General features: G+C 44.2%; 1 protein-coding gene across 6 annotated transcripts in view; it reads right to left on the bottom strand.

Moving 5' to 3' along the window:
- Positions 1-20,618, bottom strand: part of LOC138742739 (salivary glue protein Sgs-3-like) — a 69,473-nt gene that overhangs the window by 44,794 nt on the left and 4,061 nt on the right. For 4 of the 6 annotated variants that reach the window (XM_069897545.1, XM_069897546.1, XM_069897544.1 and 1 more), the window contains exon 2: positions 20,235-20,317. The gene's annotated coding sequence lies outside the window, so the exon portion shown is untranslated. Of the gene's footprint in view, positions 1-15,400; positions 16,279-20,234; positions 20,318-20,618 lie in introns of those variants that run through there. The other 2 variants (XM_069897549.1, XM_069897550.1) reach the window with 2 other exon arrangements.

Here is a 20,618-nt window from a genome sequence, read left to right as displayed (position 1 = left end):
GAATGGTGGTGAAGAAGGTGGAGCATCTCCTGCGGACACAAGAGTAGGCACCAAGGGGACAATTGGTGGGGAGGGAGGAGGGAACAAGAGAGTCATGAAAGGAGCAGTCCCTGCAAACACCTGGGTATAGGTAGAGTAAACGCAACTAGGCATTTTCCACTGAGGTTGGATGAGACAAGAACTAGAGGACATGGGTTAAGGGTGAAAGGTAAAATGTTTAAGTGGAACTTTATCACGCAGAGAGTGGTGGGAAAGTGGAACAAGCGGCCAGCTGAAGAGGTAAATATGGGCTTGATTTCTATATTTAAGAAAATTTTGGACTGATACATGGATGAGAGGGAACTATGATCAGTGCAGAATAATAGTTTAACACAGACTAGATGGGCCAAAGGGCCTGTTTCTGTGCTGTAGTTTTCTATGGTTCGATGCTTCAAGTAGTTAGAGCCATACAGCAAAAAATATACAGCTGCCAGATTCTATTCTGCAGATCCTTTTTTGAGATACTGCAGTGGTATAAGGAGACTTACTAAAAATTAACCATAGAATCAGGGAAGTGATGGTTCTGATTGGAGGGAAGGCTGCAGAACCAGTGGCCATTTGGCCCATTGCTTTGGTGTTAGTTGAACATGATTGCCCAATGTCATAAGAGTATAAGAAATAGGAGCAGGAGTTGGCCATCTGGCCTGTTATTCAATGAGATCAAGGATGATCTGACCATGAACTCAGCTCCACCTACCTACTCTCCCCCACCTTCCTAATTCCCCTGCAATCCAAAAAAATCTATCTATCTGTGTCTTAAATATATTTAATTAGGCAGTCTCTACTTCTTCCTTGGGAAGAAATGGGATGCCCCCTGAGATAAGATGAGATGAGAGTTTATTGGCACATAATACATTTTTAATAATGAATTTTATAATGCCCATGGACATACATGACTCTCTCTTGTACAAACAAGGAGATTGGACAAGTTTGTACCTTCTCCCTATGTCTACATGGGTTTTCTCCAAGTGCTCTAGTTTCCTGCCACCCTTCAAAGATGTACAGGGTTTGTAGGCTAATTGGACTATTTGGGTGTCACGGGCTCGTGGCCTGGAATGATCCATTATCTTGCTGTATGTCTAAATTTACTTAAATTTAACTGGGAGGAATTTTTATGAAAAACTGGTCATTTTTGTGGTCATTATTACTCAAGACTAGTTGAAGTTGCAAGTTCTCCAATTGCCTTTCTGGGGTAAGAGCTCAGGTCTCAGAGAGTGTTTGACCAATCTTCTTGTTTGTACAAGAGAGTAAGGTCTGTCCATCACCTCGTGCCCTGCAAGCCATGGAAGGTGGGCTGATCCTGAACAGGCCCACAATGCCCACTGAGTCATGGAGTCAAACAGCTTGGAACTGGCCCTTCAGCCCTACTTGTCCGTGCTGACCAGGTTAGCATTCTGTGCTGGTTCTATTTGCCTGCATTTGGTCTATATCCTTCAAAACCCTTCCAATCCTACATCATCCCAAGTGTCTTTAGAACGTTAGAATTGTGGCCACTTCTGCAGATTCCAGGTACAGGTACACAATCCTTTATCCAGAAACCTTGGCGGACAGTGTGTTCCAAATTTCGGATTTTTCCGGATTTTTGGAAGCCAGATTTAAACCCACCCAAATTGTGCTGCCATATCCACCCCCACACCCTTCCAATCGCACTGCCATCTCTCTCCCCAGTTGCCGGATTTTGGAGCTTTCTGGATTTTAAATGACTAGATAAAGGATCGAGTATTGTACACTACTCAACGTGCAGTCTTACCAATGCCTTCTACTGATGAATCATGAGGTCCCAATGTTTGTACTCTATACCCCACCAAGGACGGTTTCCCTTTGCTTCTGCTGACGGTGAATCTATGATCTTTGAGTGAGTAAGCCGGTAAAACAGCACCGTACCGAACAATTAAAATATCTCATTTTACTCTGGGACTTCCCATGGGCGTGAAAGCTGCAACTTCAATGCAAACCTCATTTATCACTCGATATCCTTTGCTGTATTTTATCGGATCGCCGCACCACCTCTCTCCCATAATGAAAATGGCCCCAGTTTTATGCATGATTGGATTTCCTGTAGTTTCCCCACCCAACTCCCTTCAAATGTTAAATCTTAAATCCTTGCCTCGCCTTCCCTCTCCCTCATCTTTCTGCTTCCCTCCAATGGCATCTTAAGAGTGACAAAGGGGCTACAGGGTACAAAAGTTGGGCCCTCATGGTACAGATGGGCAAAGCAATAGTAGCATCATACTTGGAGAACTGCTTGCAGTTCTAATCACCCAGCTACAGGAAGAGCATCAGTAAATTGGAAAGAGTGCAGAGGAGATTCATCAGGATGTTGATGGGATGGGAGAGCTTGAGTTACAGGATAGGCTGGGTCTTTATTTCCTGGAATATAGGAGCCTGAGGGAGATTTTTCAGAAATGTAGAAAATGACAAGGAGAGTGGATAAAATGAATGCTCATGTGTTTTTTTTCCAGGATAGATGATTCCAGAGCTCTTTTTTCCACTGGCATCCCAGTTAATTGGCTGTGCAATGTCCTGGGATAGGAAGCCCTCTGTGCTGTTTCCACTGGGCCACATTTAACCAGGACACTGACTGCTTTTTCACTGAACACCTAATCCCCAGGAATTGGAGAGTCTATCTTCGAATGGAATGGAATGAAATGGATGGAAGTTGTCCTTTTCCCACTGGTTTAATCGGCATGCTGACATCAGCTGATGCTGGGGATACGAGTTGGGGTAGAGGCCATCAATCCCCACCATGGTTTGATGTCATTTGATGCCGGCGTGCTGATTGTTTTCCTTTTTCACTGGGCCCTTAGCCAGTTAATTCCCCGTTAATTCCTAGGACAAGGTGTCAGTGGAAAAGGAGCTTCAAATAGGAGGCAGAAGTTTATGGTGGGAGGAGATTTAAGATCCACCTGGGAGGTAACTTTTTCACTCAGAAGGAGGTCTGTGTCTGGAACTAGCTGCCACACAAAGCTGTAGAAGTGGGTAAAATTACGATATTCCACAGACATTTCGATAGTCAGGGCTTAGAAGGATATGGACCAAATTCAGGTCAATGGGACTAGCCCAGAAAGCCAACCTGGTCAGCATGGACAAGATGGGCTGAAAGGCATGATCCGTGCTGCATGAATCTTTGACCTTCTGTGATCTCCATGTGTCCCATGGTACTTTAGACCCAAGTATGTACTTTTCAAACATGGTCACAGTTACATTGTTGGAAGCCCAGTGGCCAATGTCTGCTCAGCAAGATCCAAGTAATTGTAATGTAACCATTACTGGAGCATCTGAAATTAACTAGAAGATGCTCTCATCTAGACAAAAACAATAAGAAGCTGAAGAAACTCAATGGTTCTGGCGGCGTCCGTGGAGAGAAATGATCCATCAATGTATAAGGTCAGGATGCTACATCGAGACTAAAGTGGGAAGGGGAGATAGAAAATATAGGACTGAAGGGACTGGAGAGGAGCTGAGAGAAGATGATAGACTGGAGAGTTAGTGAGAATGTGTTCATCAAGATGGAGGGGAGGGGAAGTGCAGGAGGGGAGCAAAATTTCACAGAGCTCCCCTTAGAGAGAGGAGGAATAGGGTGATGAGAATTCACAGTGGAGTATTCATCTAGAGAAACTCAAGATCCTTAGTGAACAAAGATTCTGGAGGAACTCAGTGGGCCAAGCAACATCCGTGGAGAGAAACGGTCAGTCAATAACAGTTTGCAGGTGCAGCAGGTAATCAAGCAGGCAAAATAGATGTTGGCTTTCATTGCGAGAGGGGTTGAATTTAAGAACAAGGTCGTTGTGCTACAACTGCACGGAGCCCTGGTGAGGTTGTACCTGGAATCCTATGTGGAGATCTGGTTTCCTTGCCGAAGAATGAATCTACACCTATACTGGCTTTGGAGGCAGTGCAGAGCAAGTTCAGCAGGTTAATTCTGGTAATAAGGGGGTTAGCTTATGCGGAGAGATTGAGTAGCCTGGGTCTGTACTGGAGTTTAGAAAGATTATTGGGATTCTTATAGAAACATATAAACTTATCAACGATACCGATAAGGTAGAAGCATGGAAGTTGTTTCAACTGGCAGGTGAGAAGAGAACTAAGATATGAGGGGAATAGATTTAAGACAGAGATGAGAAGGAACTGCTTCTTCCAGAGAGTGGGGAATCTGTGGAATTCTCTGCCCGAGTCTGCCTTATTTAATATAGAGTTTTAAGGCGTAGGGGAAATTAAGGGTCATGGAGAGTTGGCGGGTAAGTGGAGCTAAGTCCATGGCCAGATCAGTCGTGATCTCATTGAATGGTGTAGCAGGCTCGATGGGCTGGTTGCCTACTCCTGTTCTTAGTTCTTGCGTTCAAATCCATGACCCATAGCCAAAAAAACAAAATTCTTGGAGGAAGCCTCATTAGGGGCAAACATTATAAATAGTTAACACTTCAAGATACAACGACAGAATGTACAAACAAATATGACACGATGTAAGTGAAAAGACCTTGCACTGTATTTATTTATGGCAAATAAAGTTTATTTTGTAATTTTAAGGAAGCTGGAGAGGTGACATTACTGGATGCTAAATAATTTTCATTGCAATCTTATAATTGATAAATAGTTCTCTTTAACAGCTGTATGAATGTTAGTGATAACCTGTTAGCCAGTTCACAGAAGAACCCTTCTCCCTGCATGTAGTGTCTGTGTGGGTTTCCTTCAGGTACTCTGGTTTCTTCCCACCCTTCAAAACATTCTGGGGGTGTAGATCAGTTGGGTGTAATTGAACGGTACTGGCTCATGGGACAGAAGGGCCTGTTACTGGGCTGTACATCTAAATATAAATTAAAAAAAAATAACAGTGTGTTTTCTGCTGATGGAACACACCACAGCCACTGTACAGCAGTGGTGGAGGGAGAGAGTGGATGGAGGGATGCATTGGAGGGATAAGCCAACCGGGAGAACTGCTTTGTGATGGATGGTGATAATCTCCTTGTGATTTTAGAACCTAGAATGGGCTCCTTGGCGCACAGTGTCTGTGCCGAACATGATGCCCTTATTAACTCACACGGCCTGCTGCTTTGCACATGATCCATATCCCTCTATTCCCTGCATATCCATCTCGTGTCATTTCCAAGCCTCTAACGCTACTATTGTATGTGCTTCCACCGCTGCCCAATTCCAGATCCCCACCACTCTCTGTGTTTGTAAATTCTCCCCTCTCACCTTAAACACACATCTTCTGCTCTAGTCATTATCAACCTTTATTTTGGCTATTGCCCCCTTAGGGCTCTGCTCAAAGTGTATGGTCCCCCTTCCCCGCGAAGCAGTCAAGTTTAGTTGGTTTTTTCTGTGCTTCCCTCCTCTGAAGACATTAAGAGAATATTAAAAAAAGACTCTATGATATCATTCTGTGTCCCCCCCACCCCACCTTTAAATGTGCGGGCGGGGGTGGTATGGCTCCTGTTGAGAACAGCTTCTAATGTTTGACACTTTTATCCTGGGAAAATGTTTACCTCTCTAAGCAACAACCTCCAGGCAAGTGAGAAGAGTGTCCCACAACGCTGCTGATATGTAGTTGATAGAAAGACTTTTGGTTGTCTCTCACTAGCTGGTACTTCGCCTCTGACCTATTCCCTGGGTCTGATCTCCTCAACATTCCAACAGAGAGCAGATCCTTTGGAAATCGAAAGCAGATTTGGCACCACATGGTCTTGGCTGAATCCAGAGTTAAAGGCAGATGAGTGAGGTGGGCCTTCCTTTGTGATTGGTAAAGTGAGGCAGCCAGGGACATGGTTGGCATTCTGGTTAGCACAATGCCTTTCAACGCCAGTGATGGAGACCAGGGTTCGAATCCCGCGCTGTCTGTAAAGAGTTTGTACATTCTCCCCGTGTCTGCGTGAGTTTTCCCTGGGGGCTCCAGTTTCCTCCCCCCATTTGAAACATACAGAGCATGTCGGTTAATTTGGTGTAAATGTGGTAGCATAGACTCACTGGCCGAAATCGCCTGTTACCTTGCCATATGTCTAAATTTAAAATTTACACTGTTGTTTTCCTAGAATTCAAAATTTTTTTCAGTCGATTCATATTCCAATTCCTTCAAAATTTTTTAGGGATTTAAATAGGGCAGTTAGGAAATTTTTATGTAAAGATAAAATGCCAAGGGTTTCTTTTAAAAAATTGACTTGGAAGTATGAATTAGGGGGGTTTACGACTTCCTCATTTTAAGAATTATTATAAAACAGCTCAATTGAGATTTATAAATGTATTGTTTAGTTTAGATAATATTCCATCTTGGGTTTTTATAGAGTTTACTGCGATAGGAGATATGAATCCCCAAGATTTTATTTATAAATGGAATTCTAAATTGTTAGTTGGAAATAGGGAATCACCTATTTTGAAACACTTGATTGAGTTGTGGAATAATATTGATAATGAAATTGGATGAAAGGTTTAATATCTCGGAAAATGCCTCTAAGTCAAAATAGGCTTATTCCTTTTTCAATGGATAACCACTTTTTGAGGATTTGGAGATGAGTGGGTGTTAATAAGATTGAGGATTGATTTGAGAATGGGAAATTTATAACATTTGAACGAATGAGGGAAAAATTTAAGGTACCTAACAACACTCTATTCTGCTATTATGAAGTTGAAGCTTTTTTATCTGGCAAAATCAGCCATGATCTTATTGAATGGCAGAGCAGACTCGACGGGCCAAATGGCCGACTCCTGCTCCTGTTTCCTAGGTCTTAGTTTGATTTTACCTAATCAAAGTGAATTAGAATTACTGGTTTGTAATACTACTGTAAATAAACTTATTTCAGTAACGTATAATTTACTTCAAACGAAAGCCCCCAAAATCGGGGTGAATCAATCAAGACTAAGATGGGAAGTAGATTTACAGACACAGATTAGGACGGGATTGAGTTGTGTCAGAATAAGAGGACTAAACTTATAAATGTAACGTGGACTTTTTTACCCCCTCCATAAATCTTCGTCCGCGAAGCCAAGCCAAAGAAAGAAGATATAGGTTGGACCAATATAATTTTTTACATCCATTATATCTGACTCCACAAATATTAAATAGATTAAATTCTGCCGCATCAGATTTATGTTTTAAGTGTAGGTCTGAGATTGGAAATTCTTTTGCATTCAACTTGGTAATACCCTAAAGTTAGACACTTTTGGTTAGGTGCCGGTAGTTTTTTTGGAATGAATTACAGGGATCAAATTCCCACAGAATCTGATGTTATTTATATTGAACAATATTAAGGTTATAAGGCAAAAATTAAAATTAAATATTTATCAAATTGAACTTGTGTTAATTGCTTTAGCAGTTTCTAGGATATGTATCACAATATTATAGAAGTCAGAAATAGATTTAGGTTTGGAAAGATGGGAACTTGGTAGTTGCATACGAGATTATGAGAAAATTACATAATCTGTGAGATAAATATCATGTAAATATGGAGCTCATATTTACAAAATGTGGGTTTGCATGTTTAATAGGCTTTCTGAGCACCTCACTTCTTGGTAAACTCCAATATAGACTTTATGGTCTAAACGCTTTATTCTCTTGGCATCCTCTGGTTTTTCTTTATCTTTTTTTCTTTCTTTTTCTTTTAGAGGAGGTGGGAGAGTGGAATGGGGTTATATTTACCACATGTATTATTTTTTTAAATAATTTTTGAATTGAATGTAATGTAACTATTACTGTGGTTTAAAATGCATAAATAAAATAATTTAAAACTATTTAGAATAGTAACTTGCGTTTGCAGAGTTAAACAAGAAAAGCTGACACTGAGGTCAAGTGCAGTACACAAATGTGCTGGAGAAAATCAGCAGGTTCCATGGAAGCTGTGTGACCTGCTGAGTTTCTCTGACACACCTGCATTTACAGAGCACCTCTGAGGTAGGAGACATCTCGAAGAGTTTGCCCGAGAGTTGTATCAACAATGTGGCATTGACCCAACTGATAAATAACACAAGAAACGTTAGAAGTAGGAGCAGGCGTTGGCCATCCAACCCGCTGAACCTGCTCCACCTTTCAATGAGATCACGGCTAATCTGATGACAGGCTCATTCCCACCTCCCTCCCTTTCCCCCAGATCCCTTAAATCTATCTAACCTTCTCTGAAATACATTTACTGAGGTCGCCTCCACTGCTTCCATGGGCAGCAAATTTCACAGATTCACCACTCTCTGGGAAAAGCAGTTCCTCCTCATCTCCATCCTAAATCTACTCCCCAAATCCTGCCCTAGTTCCAATGGAAATAACTTACCTTCCTCTAATTTATCTATGCCTTTCTTCCCATGAGCAATGAAAATGCTGAACGACCAAAGGAACTGTTCACACTAACCACCCGAGACTCTCATATTCATGAAACAATATTGATATATTTATTTGTATTGATTCACTACTTGTCCTGGTTATGTATTGTTGGTTGGTATGTGTGATAGGTCTGGTTGTGAGTCTGCGTGTTTTGCATCGAGGGCCGGAGAACACTGTTTCGTCAGGTGGTATTTGTACAATCAGATGACAATAAACTTGACTTGGCCTTTCATAATTTTATGCATTTTTATAAAGGTGATGAAAAGCTTGATGCAAAGTGGTGAGATGGAAGGAGTGGAGAGGAGTGAGAGGAGGCATTACAGAGCCCAGGCAGGTGAAGACACCAGTGGGGAGGTTAAACACAGGGAGACCTTGGAGGAATGGAATATGCTACACACAAAACTGCAGTAGAAACTCAGCAGGTCACGCAACATCCATTGGAAGTAAAAGGCATCGCTTAAGGCAGTGGTTCTCAGCCATTTTGTTCTACTCACATATCTCCTTAAGTAATCCCTTACTAATCATGGAGCATCAACGGCATCCTATGGTATGTGACTGGGGGAAAAGAATAGGTTGAGAACCACTACCCAAGATTTACACAGAAATGCTGGAGAAACTCATCGAGTCTCGCATTTATTTTTATGTGTAGTGAGACTCGATGAATTTCTCCAGCATTTCTACATAAACTACAATATCTGCAGGTTTTCTGGATTAACACCAACGTTTAGGTGCTGGAGCCCTTCGTCAGGTATCAGGACCTGTTGGATATAGGCATTGCAGAATCTGCAGCCTGCCTTGTATAACTCTATGGAGTCTTGTTTAACTGGAGGAAGAGCAACAGTCTCTGAGTATTGTGGAGCAGAGGGGTCCGGCAGGCTCTGAAAACAAGGATGAGATCATTTACCCTCGACCCTTTCAATTGCAGTCCATCAGAAATAAAAGTGAACGTGTGTATCACGAGTAATGTTTTACCCCAGAGCCGCCAAGTCAGAGTTTGTTTAACGGGACCCCCCGGTTCTGCAGATGCAGACGGATTTTCTCCCCCAGTCCCTGAACTGCGGCACAACATTTCGGGTTTTGTCTAGTGGCTTTTTTGTCTGACTGCCGACAAAAGAGCCTTTCATCTCAGGGAACTGAGGATGCCGTCCGCTGGAAAGGCACAGGACAAGGCTTTTCCCGGTTCTCTCATTTTACTTTTCCCTCTCTCCAGTCACCATGTCAGGCAACCCACACGCCCCCTTCTCCCTCCTCCCTCCTCTATCCATACCCCTTCCCTCTCCCTCCCCGCCTCTCTCCTTTCTCTCCTCCTCCTTTCTCTTCCCTCCCCTCCTTCCTTTTCCTCCCTTCTCCCTCCCCAATCTCTTCCCTCTCCCTCCCCTCTTGCTCTCCTTCCCTCTCTCTCTCCCTCCCCTCCCTCTTCCCTCTACCCCTCCCCCTCCCTTCCCATTCCTCCATATGCCTCCTCTCCCTCCCCTCCCTCCTCCATGTCCCCTGTCCTTCATCCACATGCCTCCCCGCTCTCTCCACTCCTCTTCCTCTCTCCCTCCTCCATTCCCTTCTCCCTTCCCCTTCCCCTCCATCTCCTCTCTACCACACACCTCTCCCTCCCTCCCTTCACATATGGCTCCCTTCTCCTTTCTCCCTTCTCCCCCTCTCCCCCTCTTCCCTACACACACATCCTCACTCAGTGGAATTATCTCCTTCAAGGGGGGTGGGGGGGGGGTGGGGGGGGTGGTAATGGAAGAATATTGCTTGGACTTCAGGAACTGAGTTACAGGGAAAGGTTAAACAGGTTAGGATTTTATTCCCTGGAACACATAAAAATGAGAGGAGATTTGATAAAGGTAGTTAAAATTATGAGGGGGACAGACAGAGTAAATGCAGATAGGCTTCACCACGGAGGGTAGGTGAGAGACAAACTGGAGGACGTGGGTTACAAGTGAAAGGGGAAAAGTTTAAGGGGAACTTCTTCATACACAGAAAGCGGTGGGAGTGTGGAACAAGCTGTCAGCTGAAGTGGGAAATTGGGCATTTAAGAGGAATTTGAACAGATACATGGATGGGAGGGGTATGGAGTGCTATGGACTGGGTGCAGGTCAGTGGGAATAGGCAGAAAAATGTTCAGCACAGACTAGAAGGGCTGAAGGGCCTGTTTTTGTGCTGTAATGTTCTATGGTTCCATAATTCTAAGGAAAGTGTTACATTCAGTGAGGTCTCTGCTGCTGGTCAGCAGGGTATCCAGCATGGCTCTGTGCATGTGTTGGTAGGGTGGTGGGAGGTGGTTTTTGCTCCTGAATCATCTTCTTCTTCTTTGGCTTGGCTTCGCGGACAAAGATTTATGGAGGGGGTAAATGTCCACGTCAGCTGCAGGCTCGTTTGTGGCTGACAAGCCCGATGCGGGACAGGCAGACACGGTTGCAGCGGTTGCAGGGGAAAATTGGTGGATTGGGGTTGGGTGTTGTGTTTTTCCTCCTTTGCCTTTTGTCAGTGAGGTGGGCTCTGCAGTCTTCTTCAAAGGAGGTTGCTGCCCGCCAAACTGTGAGGCGCCAAGATGCACGGTTGGAGGCGATATCAGCCCACTGGCGGTGGTCAATGTGGCAGGCACCAAGAGATTTCTTTAGGCAGTCCTTATACCTTTTCAATGCAGAAGAAACTCAGCAGGTCAAACAGTGTATTTTATGTACCAAAGATAAAGATTCTTGAGCCCTTCATCAAGGAATGGAAAAATGTCAGCAGGCACCTGGACAAAATGGTGGTGGGGGAAGGAGCATGGTCCCACTGGCAAGAGAGGGAGGGGACAGCAGCAAACAGGGGAAGGGGAGATGGCTCTGTGCATGGAGAGGGAAGGGGGTTGAGAGCAGGAGACAAAGGGAAATAGAAGGGAGGGAGAATAGGGAGTGGTCTAGCAGAAACTGGAGGTCAATGTTAATGCCATGGAAAATCAAATATTGTTCCTCTAATTTATGGGTGGTCTTGGTGAGATGGAACATGGGGCCATGGACAAACACATGAGCATGGGAGTGGGGCACAGGATTAAAGTTGTCACAGGGAGAGCCCTGTCACTGATGCGGACAGAGAGAAGGTGCTCAGCGAAGTGATCTCCCAGTCTGTGCCCAGTCTCTCTGATATCGGTGCTCTGTGATTAGTAAGGGATTGCTTAAGGTGGGTTGTGGGTGGAAAGAAAAAGTTTGAAAACCACTGTTTTAATCATCCCAGATTGACTCGTAATTCCAAAGGAAATGGACCACTGACAATTTTTCTCAAGCAAAATATTGCAGTAACAATTGGGTCTATTAATTGTGTTAACATGAATATCTTTCCCCATATCTTTTTCAGTCTATTCCTTGCAAGATTCCTCAAAAATTTTTTTTTAATTTGAATGCTTTGGTGAGGGTGTGATTACAGAAATTAACATAGAATTATGCTTTGGGAGAGTTGCAACTTCCTCATTTTCAGAATTATTATGAATCGGCACAGTTGAGATTCATTAATAAGATGCTTGAAGTGGATAAACCCTTGATATGGGCTAATATTGAACTATCTCAGATTGGTGAGAAGAGGATGGATCAGTTTATTTATAGATGGAATTCTCAGTCATATAATTTGCCAGCATTGAAATATTTAATGGAACTATGGACTAAGAAGAATGAAATTATAGGTACTGAAGGTAAAATTTCAGCTAAAACTCCTTTGTTTCGAAATAAGCTTTTTCCGTTTATACTTAATAATCAACTTTTGAAGTTGTGGGAACAGAAAGGAATTAGATTGGTAGAAGATTGTTACGAAGCTGAATATTTTATTTGTTTCAAAGAATGAAAGAGAAATGTGAAATATCTTTGAACAATTGGGTCCAGAGCAGTGATTCTCAACCTTTCCTTTCCACTCACATACCACCTTAAGAAATCCCTTACTAATCACAGAGCACCAATGGCATAGGCATTACTTAAAGTGGCGTGTGAGTGGAAAGAAAAAGGTTGAGAACCACTGATGTAGTGGGTAGTGAATCGCAGGAAACCTGGAGTCCAGAGCAAGGCTCTTGCACGGTAACATTACAATGAGGCTGCATTCAGAGTCCGGAGGGAGGCACACAGCCTCCAGACGCTGCATTCTCCTGCAGTGAATAGGGAAGGGGGATATTAATCACAGCTCTGCAGTCCAGCGGAGACGCCTTTGACAATCAGTCTCCCAAGTCTCCTGCTCAATGCTGTGGTCTCCCGTCAGACAGAAGATACACAAGCTTCAAAACACGAATGTCCAGATTCAAGGGCAATTTCTTTCCAGTTTTTAACAGGCATAAGTGGATCTCCCACTGCCAAAAATGCTTTTGCAGTATTTAACTTCCTCCAGCTCCCTAACAATATCTCCTCCCCCCTAACCACCCCCCAGCCCCTGTTCTCCTATTGGAGAGTTATCCTTCTTACCCCTCTGTCCCTCTTCATCATCACTTCTCAGCTTCCTTCTCCTTTACCCTCCCATCTGCAACTGCAGATGGCCTCTTGCCTGTCAGCCTGTGCTCCTCCCCTCCCCCTCCCTCCTCCCACCTCCCCCCAGAGGCAAATATTCCTGACGAGGGGCTCGGACATGAAAAAGTCACCGACTTTTACTTCCTATGGATGCTGCGTGAACCGCTAAGTTTCTCCAGCAATGTGTTTTTACTTCAGCCACTGTGAATACATATGATATATATATATATATATATATATATATATATATAAATTGATGCATAAATTAATTAAATTAATATTCAAAGTTTCAGTTAGCGAAATTTCAATAGCGTAGATAAATCTCTTGGTTGTCCTGGAGTCGTTTCAGGTTAGGTCAGTACAGGGAGGTTCGAGAGCCTGTTGGATGTACAGTAAACTGTTCTTGAACCCAAAGATGCTGGACTTCAGGCTTCTGTACCTTCTACCTGAAGGTAGCAATAACCTCTTTTAAACTGCAGCACCTGGGTCACCCTCCTGGGACCCGGGTGCGATTACTGGGGCAAAGGTGCTGGAAGCACCTTTCAAATCGCAGGGGGGTCGACCCGACGACTTAACAGTGATCCTCTGCCCCCTGCGATGACACATCACGTACTCACCGGAAGTACCACCGGATGTTCAGATCCTGGCTGCCCGGTGACGCATGCATGCAAGCGCTGATGTCACTAGAATAAGCGGATCAGCCATTTTCCTGTTCAAATCACTCATGGACATGACCTTGGTAAGTTGAACTGGGTTCCCTGACTACCTCTGAGGTAGGTCAGGGACCCAGTTGGATTCCGATGGGGTTGACTGGGTCAGACTCTTTCTAACTGCCACATAACTGGGGCACTAACTGGGCAAATTGCCCAGTTAACCCCATTTTACACGACAGTTTGTCAGGGCCTGGTGTGAGAAGATCCTCTTTCCTCTGTACAATCTCATATAATTCCCCTCATCAGCAAAACTGGAAACTTTTGTTTTCCCTCAGGCAAGTCATTGATGTAGATTGTGAATGAACGGCAGGGACTGGCCACCAATCTTTGGGTCCCTCACTACTTGATTTCAGATTTATTGTCAGAGTACATACATGACATCACGTACAATCCTGAGATTCATTTTCCTGCGGGCAAGGCAAAATTGCCACTTATTGGATGTATAAAATAAAACTGTACACAGTGGATACATGGAGGGGTAGCAGCTATTCCTGAACCTGGTGGTGCGAGTCTTGTGGGACCAATACCCCTTTCCTGATCACAGCAGCAAGAACAGGGCATGTGCTGAGTGGTGAGGGTCTTTGATGATTGCTGCTGCTCACCGACGGGCAGTGTTCCCCATAGATGTTCTCAATAGTGGGGAGGGTTTTGCCTGTGATGTTCTGGGCTGCATCAATCACCTTTTGCAGGGATTTACACTCAGGAGTATTGGTTTCCCCATACTAGATGGTGATGCAGCCGGTCAGCACACTTTCCACCATACACCTGTAGAAATTACCGAATCTCTGCAAACTCCTGAGGAAGTAAAGGTGCTGACGTGCTTTCTTCATGATGCCATTAGTTTGTTGGTTCCAGGAAAGATCTTCTGAGATAGTGACTCCCAAGGGCTTAAATTTGCTCACCCTCTCCACCTCTGATCCCCCGATCATACTGGATCATACACATCTGGTTTTCCCTTCCTGAAGGAACAATCAGCTCTTTAGTTTTAGTGACATTGAATGTGAAGTAATTGTTGGTGCACCATTCGGCTAAGTCTCCCTCCTGTACACTGATTCATCACCATTTTTATGCAGAGGTATCGTCTCCATGGTATCATCAGGAAATTGGTAGATGGTACTATTGTTATACTGAGCCACACAGTCATAGGTGTGTATTCAGTAGACCAGTTTGCTGACTGAAGAAAGATCTGGGTAATCTCGCTTTTTGCTTTCTTGTCCTGAAGCGAGCAGTGAGAAGAGGTTGTGACCAGGATGATGGAAGTCCTTCTTGATGTTGGCGCCTTCTTGAGGTTGCACCTCACTACGATGTCTTCAATGGACAGAAGGTGGGGCTCGTCATGGACTTGGCTAGGTTTGCCACTTTCTGCAGCCCTCTACGTTCCTAGGCACTCGGCATCCTGGCCGGGACTCCATAGCGGCACTAAGAAACACTGCACAGCCATTGGTTCCATGAAACCCCTCCTTCCACTTCCTCTCCTCCTTTAAACACATATCTCTAACATCTTGCCCTGACAACCCCTCTGAGACAAGTTGTTCCTTGGTGCTTTTACAGTGCCTTATCAATGCAAGTTATTGTTATTCTAAAAAATATGCCGGGTTATCTCAGTCCTGTGACAGCAAGAACCCCTCCCCCCTACCAATGTCTCGTGGAAACAGTATGGGTGCCTCCTTAATAAAGGCAGGAATGTGTGATGGCTGAGAGCTTTACCTTATGTAATACCCATGTAATTAGCATTGAATACGATTCTCTCTGTTTGAGGGGAATCACTCAGCATTAATAACTGGTTTAATGACAAGATCCCAATCCTAATTACTGGGTCTACACAGCAGAAAGCACAGCCTGCTCGCAACTCTGTTTTAACCCCAGAACATTAATCTCCCGCCAACAGTTTCACTGAATATCCCTGTCACACTCACTGACCCTCAATAACTAATGTCACGGTTACTATAGAGGTAAAGAACTCCCATTTATTCAGCGAGTTTTGCATCCCCAGGATTTCCCAACGCTTGAGCTGACCAAACGTGGAGCTCACGTGGATGAAGTGTCATCCTTGTATAGGTAGACGTGGGAGCACGCTAGCATGGATTAGAATCAGGATCAGAATTTCTAGCCGGCACAGTTAATGTGGTGGATAGCACAACGCTAATACAGTGCCTGCGACCTGGGTTCGAATCCGGTGTTGTCTGTAAGGAGTTTGGATGTTTTCTTCACGTCTATGTGGGTTTCCTTCGGGTCCTCCGGTTTCCTCCCACCCTTCAAAACATATGAGGGTTGTAGATTAATTGGGGAATTTGGGTAGGACGAGCTCATGGGCTGGAAGAGCCTGTTACCATGCTGTATGTTTACGTTTTCAAAAAAATTAAAAATTAAATTATTGTCCTGAACATGTCATGAAATTCGTTATTTTGCAGAAGTTGGATGTATTCCTCACAATGTTCAAGGTGAGCAGTTCATGTGTGAGGAGACGGCAGGCTTCCTATCCTTTTATTTAATTTGATTTAATTTTGTGATACAACGTGGTAACAGGCCCTTCCAGCCCATGTTCCTGTGCCTCATGTGGCCAATTGACATACCAACTCCACGCATCTTTAGAACATAGGAGGAAATGGGAGCACCCAAAGAAAACCCACGCAGACACAGGAAGAGGGTACAAACTCCTAACACGCAACGCCGGATTCAATCTCTGGCGCTGTCGAGTGTTGCCCAAACCTTTCCACCCAATTCTTTGGGATACACACATTCCTGGGATAAGAGGATCATCCTATAAGGAGAGGATAAAGAAATTAGACCCATAATCTTTGTAATTTAGAAGAATGTAGGTGCAAAATATATTAAGAAGTTTCCAATTGTGGGAGAATCTTGTCTGGATATAGAACATAAAACATTATATCACAGTACAGGCCCTTCAGCCCTTGATGTTGTGCCAAACCATATATTCCTATCAAAAAAATAACTAAATCCTTCCTATCTTTCTTCCATCCATATGTCTAAGAGTCTCTTTGTGATAGTACAGACCTATCACCAATGTATATAGTTACAGTATCTAGAGTGTAATGACTGTGCTTACAGCGATTGGCTGAGAGCTTAGCCACGCCTACTATCTGGGCCTTAAAGGGTTGTGTCCCTAGCCACAACCGGACTGGTCGGCCACCTGTGAAGAGCTCCTGTCTTTTGCTAATAAAAGCCTTGGTTTGGATCAACAAGTCTTTGGTTCTTTCGACGAGCTCTACACTCTTAAATACCCCCAATGTTTCAGTCTCCACCACCATCCTCGGCAAGACATTCCAGGCTCCCACAACTCTCTGTGTAAAAAGATTTACCCCTGAAGTCTCCCCAAAACTTATGTCCCTTCACTTTAGTACAGATGTCCTCTGGTGTTTGCTATTTCTGCCCTGGGGAAACCAGCACTGACTGTCAAACCCTATCTATACCTCCTAAACTTGTAGACCTCTACTAACTCTTCTCTCCTCCTTCTGCACTCCAAAGTGAAAAGTCCCAGCTCTGCTAACCTTGGCAGGTTATATCCTGGTAAATCTCCTCTGCACCCTCTCAATAGCTTCCACATCCTTCCGGTAGTGAGGTGAACGGAAGTGAACATAATACTCCCAAGTGTGGTCTCACCAGAGATTTGTAGAGTTGCAACATGACTTCTCGACTCTTGAACTTGATCTCCCTATTATTGAAGCCCAGCCTCCAATTGGCCTCCTTTAACTATCTTATCAACCTGCACGCCAGCCTTGAGGGATGCACAGTATGGATTTGGACCCCAAGGTCCCTCTGTTCCTCAACACTATTAAGTAACCAACCATTAACCCAGTACTTAGCCTTCTGGTTTGACCTTCCTAAATGCGTCACCTCACACTTATCTGGATTGAAATCCATCTGCCACTTGTCTGCCCAAATCTGCATCCTGTCTATATTCTTTTGTTACCTATGGCAGCCTTTAGCACCATTCAAAATACTTCCAATCTTCATGACATCCGCAAACTTCCTGACCCATCCTTCCACCTCTTCATCCGGGTCATTATGAAAATCACAAAGAACAGGGGTCCCAGAACAGATCTCTGTGGAACATCCTTCTTCACCAACCTCCAGACAGAATATTTTCCATCCACTACAGCACTCCGGTTTCTACATGCAAGTCCATTTTTAATTTTAACATAGCCAAGATTCCATGGATCCCATACCTCATGACTTTCTGAATGGGGGATCTTGGTAAACGCCCTACTAAAATCTATATAGATCTATATATTTGGAGGAGACAGAGTTAGAAGGGAGCAGACCCTTGTAATCCCAGTGACACCTCTTGTAATGAACTGAGGTGTGTGGGAACTTCTTCTCACAGGGTGGTAGATCTCTGGAATTCTCTACTCTGGATATATGATCATTTATAAAGGTATGTTTTTAGATTAGGGGGTTGAGGGTTATGGGGACCAACAAGAAGCCACAATCATATTGATAGGTGGGGCAGACTTGTGCAACAGAGTGGCTTCCTCCTGCTACTCCTTTCTCGTGTCCTTCTGCTAATGCCATCATTATCCAAGGTTTCAGGTCTTCGTTTCACCTCACGGGTGTCTAGATTTGTAATGGCCAGTAAACCTCTCCTCCAAAGGTCAGAAAGCAGACACCACTAACCCCATCCCTCCCATTCCCAGAAGATCCTCTGCCTCTGGTTGGGAACCACAAAGAGAAGATCGCCTCAAATGAAAATCTCTCAACATTATTCCCCCTCAGAATCATATACGTATGTTTCAATAAGCCCATCACTTTAAGGTTCAGTGTTCTATATAATATTCAGTGTTCTCTATAAACGGATGACTCCATAGAACACTACAGCACAGAAATTGACCCTTTGGCCCTTCTTGTCTGTACTAAACTATTATTCTAACTAGTCCCACTGACCTGAACACAGACAATAGCCCTCCATCCTCTCCAATCCATATTTCTCTCTAAATTTTTATTTTTTTAATTTAAAATTTAAATTTAGACATACAGCAGGTAACCGGCCATTTCGGCCCATGAGTCCACACCACCCAATTAGACCCAATTAACCTACAACCCTCAGTACATTTCAAATGGTGGGAGGAAACTGGAGTCCCTGGAAGAATCCCATGAAGACTCCTTTTAGACAGCACACGATTCGAACCCCGATCCCTGTCTCTGGCGCCGTAGCAGCATTGTGCTAACCTGCCACTCATTTTCCTAAATGCCAAAATTGAACCTTCATTTACTAATTCCTTGCACAATAAACCCCCTGGTATTCAGCACCTATGGGGATTGGTAGATGTCAGATAAGTGGATTTTCTGGTTGCTTGAGATTGACTGTGGCTTGATTGGCGAACTAACAGGGAGGCGTGCCAATTTCAAACTTTCATATTTTTTACCCATTTATTTTCCTTGATTTTTTTTTTGCTGGTTGCTTGAGTTCCAGAGAGCAGAGGTTTGACTGTACTAGGGTCCTGCTACCAGCTGGACCCCACGTGACATCCTTTAAAATGGGACTTTGTCATCAGAGGAAAGATTTCCCACTAAATATTGAAAAGTTTGGACAGAATAAACATGGAGAAGATTTTTCAAGCAGGTGGCAGCGTCGAGGACCAGAGTGCAGCCTCGGAATTAAAGGAAGTCTCTTTGAAAGGGAGATGAGGAAAAATTTCTTCAACCAGAGGGTGGTAAATCTGTGAAATTGGTTGTCACGGAGGCCAAGTTATTGGGTAGATTCAGAACGGTTAATAGCTTCTTGATCAGTAAGTGTGTCAAAGGTTAGGGGGAGAATGGAGTTGAGAGGAAAAATTCATCAGCCATTATTCAAATGGTGAGCAGATTCAATGGGCCAAATGACCTAATTCTGCTCCTACGTCAGAGGGTGGTGGGAATGTGGAATGAGCTTTCTGGCCAAACTGATAGATGCGGAGTCGATTTTGAGGAAAAGCTGGATTGGTATATGGACAAGAGGGGTATGGAAGGTGGTGGGATGGGAGCAGGTCATTGGGACTGGGTGCTGGGAGATGTTCAGCATGGACTCGAAGGGCTGAACTGGCCTGTTTCTGTGCTGTAATTGTTACATGGTTATATTATATATACCTCTTCTGATCATGAATTGAGTTGTGTTGGGGCTAAGTCGGTGGTGGCATAAGTGAGGTGTGAATGGTCAGGTGGTGTGTCCAACAGTGATGAGGCTGGGATTGGAGAAGACGTGCATTTGATATGAGAGTCACTGGGGAGTACTGGGGGAAGGTATCAAAGGTCAATGAGTGTGAACAGGAAAGTCTGCAGAGTTTAATACACAAAAGTGTTGGAGAAACTCAGCAGGTCATGCAGCGGCTCCAGGAATTAAAGGTACATAATCAACAATTCCGCCTGAGTCCTTGGTCAAGGTACAAGCGAATTGTATTTAAGTTTTATTTACAGCAAGGTAGAATCTGATTCCAGCCCAATTACACCCAAATTAATCTATAAACCCTGTACGTTTTCAAGTGTGGGAGGAAACTGGAGCACCCACAGGTGACCCATGCAGACAAGGGGAGAGTGTACAAACTCCTTACAGACAGTGCCGGATTTTCAAACATGGGTTGCTAAAATGCTGTGCCAACCATGCAGGTGTCTGAATTAAAAGGTGGGAGGGTGGGGAGAAGGGAAGGAGGGTCAGGGCTTCTTGGATCCTGGCTCCCCCTTGGAAATCCATCTCCACAGCGGGGCACCAGCCACAATACTCACCCAAGGATGCACAACAGAAGACACACAGGAGACAGCAGATGCAGGAAGCTGCAGCAACGTATAATCTGCTGGTCGAGCAGCATCTGTAGGAGAAAGAGAATGGTCAACATTTCGGGACAGACCCCTTCACCAAGACCTTTAACAGAAGCAAGGTCAGTGAAGATGAGTGTCACACAAAACCCAACGCTCACCTCCAGCACCCTCTCCACAGGAATAAGATTGAGATGAAAGGTCATTGTCAGTAACAATAAGCGCAATGTACAAATGCACCGACATTTTAATTTGCTGCAGCTTCCGGTCGGAGCTCTTGGTGTAAGTTTCCCCAGGGAGTTGGGGGGGGGGGGTAGGGTGTGTGTGTGTGTGTGTGTGTGTGTGTGAGTGAGC

Source organism: Narcine bancroftii, chromosome 9 (assembly GCF_036971445.1).
Source record: "Narcine bancroftii isolate sNarBan1 chromosome 9, sNarBan1.hap1, whole genome shotgun sequence".
Lineage (NCBI taxonomy): Eukaryota > Metazoa > Chordata > Chondrichthyes > Torpediniformes > Narcinidae > Narcine > Narcine bancroftii.
This window is presented reverse-complemented; position numbering and strand designations above follow the sequence as displayed.